Source organism: Oncorhynchus tshawytscha, linkage group LG05 (assembly GCF_018296145.1).
Source record: "Oncorhynchus tshawytscha isolate Ot180627B linkage group LG05, Otsh_v2.0, whole genome shotgun sequence".
Lineage (NCBI taxonomy): Eukaryota > Metazoa > Chordata > Actinopteri > Salmoniformes > Salmonidae > Oncorhynchus > Oncorhynchus tshawytscha.
In genome coordinates, this window is record NC_056433.1 from 35,674,927 (window position 1) to 35,679,471 (window position 4,545).

Below are 4,545 nucleotides of genomic sequence, written 5' to 3' on the forward strand. Positions count from 1 at the left end.
TGTGATTGCTTGTTCATCTGATGTGAAATAGTAAGGAGACTGATCCAGATTTTCAAAATACTTTAATACACAAAACAAACATGAGTATTACATCGAGAGCAGAAGTCGTTCAATGTGTTAAAAAAAAAAAAAAAAGGTGGTCTGTTTAGTACAAAAAAAAAAAAAAAAAAACTCATGGCTCTTCGCCCTATTGATGTTGCAAAACAACAATGTTGCAACAAACGTACCTACTTGTACGTTTCCTTTAAAATTATTCATAAATATTATCCTGCCAACCACTACATGAAGAAGTTTAAGGAAAACATCAACTCTAATTGCTCCTTTTGTAATGGCCACCCAGAAACAGTGTTGCATCTTCTTTGGCATTGTATTCATGTAAGAAAACTATGACAAGACATCAGTAGATTTATAATTGAACACATTTATGAAAATCTTACACTGTTGTGGAGAGATGTACTGCTTGGATTCTTTGCCTACCATAGAAATAAGCTGAACATTTTTTATGTAATTAATTTCATTATTCTTTTGGCCAAATTTCATATTCACAAATGTACATTTACAAACAAAACACCACATTTTCTTACCTTACAAAAGGAAATTGAACTGTATTTTAAGACAATTAAATACTCTACTAACAAAAAAGCTGTTAGAATAATAAGTGTATGTATGTCCCTTAAAGGTCCTTGTGTAATGTAATATTTTACCCCCTAGCCCAATTGTCCTTTGTATATTATTTATATATACTTGTGTTCCCACATGTACTTCCTGTATTGATTTGTTGTTAATTTAAAATATATATATATTAAAAAATCAAATATAAAAAAACATGCTGCAAAACAATTGGGAACTCAAAGAAAAAAAGCAGATAAAATCATAACGTTGGTGATCTTCAGGTAGGACAGTTAGAGCTCTAGAAAGATGCCAGAATTTCCCTCTTGGAATTCCGAGTTGGTTGACCGTTCAAAACTATTTTTCCCCAGTCGGAGCTCCTCCCGTGGCATCTGTCAAACCACTGATAAAAAAACTGTATAATTCTCATGTAGATTGTTGTTCAAATCAAATCAAATCAAATTTTATTTGTCACATACACATGGTTAGCAGATGTTAATGCGAGTGTAGCGAAATGCTTGTGCTTCTAGTTCCGACAATGCAGTAATAACGAGCAAGTAATCTAACTAACAATTCCAAAAAAAACTACTGTCATACACAGTGTAAGGGGATAAAGAATATGTACATAAGGATATATGAATGAGTGATGGTACAGAGCAGCATAGGCAAGATACAGTAGATGATATCGAGTACAGTATATACATATGAGATAAGTATGTAAACCAAGTGGCATAGTTAAAGTGGCTAGTGATACATGTATTACATAAGGATGCAGTCGATGATATAGAGTACAGTATCAACGTATGCATATGAGATGAACAATGTAGGGTAAGTAACATTATATAAGGTAGCATTGTTTAAAGTGGCTAGTGATATATTTACATCATTTCCCATCAATTCCCATGATTAAAGTGGCTGGAGTAGAGTCAGTGTCATTGACAGTGTGTTGGCAGTAGCCACTCAATGTTAGTGGTGGCTGTTTAACAGTCTGATGGCCTTGAGATAGAAGCTGTTTTTCAGTCTCTCGGTCCCAGCTTTGATGCACCTGTACTGACCTCGCCTTCTGGATGGCAGCGGGGTGAACAGGCAGTGGCTCGGGTGGTTGATGTCCTTGATGATCTTTATGGCCTTCCTGTAGCATCGGGTGGTGTAGGTGTCCTGGAGGGCAGGTAGTTTGCCCCCGTGATGCGTTGTGCAGACCTCACTACCCTCTGGAGAGCCTTACGGTTGAGGGCGGTGCAGTTGCCATACCAGGCGGTGATACAGCCCGCCAGGATGCTCTCGATTGTGCATCTGTAGAAGTTTGTGAGTGCTTTTGGTGACAAGCCGAATTTCTTCAGCCTCCTGAGGTTGAAGAGGCGCTGCTGCGCCTTCCTCACGATGCTGTCTGTGTGAGTGGACCAATTCAGTTTGTCTGTGATGTGTATGCCGAGGAACTTAAAACTTGCTACCCTCTCCACTACTGTTCCATCGATGTGGATGGGGGTGTTCCCTCTGCTGTTTCCTGAAGTCCACAATCATCTCCTTAGTTTTGTTGACGTTGAGTGTGAGGTTATTTTCCTGACACCACACTCCGAGGGCCCTCACCTCCTCCCTGTAGGCCGTCTCGTCGTTGTTGGTAATCAAGCCTACCACTGTTGTGTCGTCCGCAAACTTGATGATTGAGTTGGAGGCGTGCATGGCCACGCAGTCGTGGGTGAACAGGGAGTACAGGAGAGGGCTCAGAACGCACCCTTGTGGGGCCCCAGTGTTGAGGATCAGCGGGGAGGAGATGTTGTTGCCTACCCTCACCACCTGGGGGCGGCCCGTCAGGAAGTCCAGTACCCAGTTGCACAGGGCGGGGTCGAGACCCAGGGTCTCGAGCTTGATGACGAGCTTGGAGGGTACTATGGTGTTGAATGCCGAGCTGTAGTCGATGAACAGCATTCTCACATAGGTATTCCTCTTGTCCAGATGGGTTAGGGCAGTGTGCAGTGTGGTTGAGATTGCATCGTCTGTGGACCTATTTGGGCGGTAAGCAAATTGGAGTGGGTCAAGGGTGTCAGGTAGGGTGGAGGTGATATGGTCCTTGACTAGTCTCTCAAAGCACTTCATGATGACGGATGTGAGTGCTACGGGGCGGTAGTCGTTTAGCTCAGTTACCTTAGCTTTCTTGGGAACAGGAACAATCGTGGCCCTCTTGAAGCATGTGGGAACAGCAGACTGGTATAGGGATTGATTGAATATGTCCGTAAACACACCGGCCAGCTGGTCTGCGCATGCTCTGAGGGCGCGGCTGGGGATGCCGTCTGTTTTCCATACATTAAGGTAATCTTGCTGACAATGTAAATGAAGACCGTAAAGGTTAATCCCGAAAGAATGAACATGCTGAGGAAACAAAATAATCAACCCACAATACCAATTTTCAGCATGTTCAATGCAGTCAAGGGAAACTCACTGTAATTAGTTTTGTGCCAGCACAGCAGAAGCATATTTCTATTGTTGGGATTTTGCAACAAGTACCATGGTCTGTCTGTCAAAACATAGGAATTTCTTAGGCAGCCAATTACCAGTTTTACTGCTTAAAGTTTGAAACTCTGCCGCTTTACTGTTCACAATGTCTACATGAAAGGGTTTTCACAACCAAAATAACCACCAGACAGCAGATTTAGGATTGCTAAGAAAATCTTCTTACCCTGGTCAGGACTCTGCTATTGATGAATAGAAAAGCAAGCTCTGTAGCCAAAGAAACATTGCAAACCCCATGGTAATCTGACTACCTAGTGTTGTCAAATGTTTATGATAAACATATACATCCATGTCTAATTCTGTACTTTAACAACAGCAAAGCCTTGTCAAAGCTTGTTTATGAAGTTCTGTACCAGTCGCATGTGTTATTCTGTGGCCTAAAGAACATATAATCAAGAACTTCAGGGACCACAAAGCTTAACCACTCATCAAAGGGTGGCTCTAAAAGGTGTCTGACTCCTAAATTTACAACTTCTCAACAAAACTTGTTTCCCCCAGATTCATGCTTGAGAGAGCATGAATCTGTTATACTTAGTTATAGTTGCAATATATAGAGCTCATCGATGAGGCATAGGAAGAAGTGTCTTTAGCAGCAGTATTCAATGGAAATCTTTATTCCATGTAAAACAGGGTGCATCATTGCATCATTTTTATGTTATCTTTATTTAACTAGGCAGGTCAGTTAAGAACAAATTCTTATCCCGGCCAAACCCTAACAACGCGGGGCCAATTGTGCACCGCCCTATGGGACTCCCAATCACGACCGGTTGCGATACAGCCTGGAACCGAACCAGGGTCTGTAACGACACCTCTAGCACGGAGAGGCAGTGCCTTAGACTGCTGCGCCACTCGGGAGCAGAAGTCTAGGCACTAACATCACAAATTGTATTATTGTAATGTATACTCACTGAAATACTAACAGAGACCTGTCAGCACAAAATACATTTGTAGAAATCCCATTAAACCTTTTTATGTGAATAATGCACATTTCGGATAAAAACATGATGGAAACAGCAAAATGTCAGTAAACTTTCCAAATGTCGACAAAAGAAAATACACTAGTTAAGGTGAGATGTTTTCGTATCTGTACAATTAGTTATATTAGAAATGCCGGTGGAAACGTCTTTATGCGCAAATATGAATATAATAGCCATTATATCGCAGTAAACTTTGAATAACGTGATGTTGTGTGGTCCTTCCACTACCACTCAAAAAAACATGCTGTTTATAGCAGCCGCGCAGCCAGTGAAAGGCCTAAAAAAATGCCATACGATGGTTTACCGCAACAACCTGGCAACGTCACATGGCTAACCTTTGTAGCGCTTAAACTAGCACACTCTACCACGCTAGTTTACTCGAATCGACTCACCAGCTAAGGTAATTTAGTAGTTCTAGCAATGGTAAACCAAATGGAGTGTGTAAAAGGAG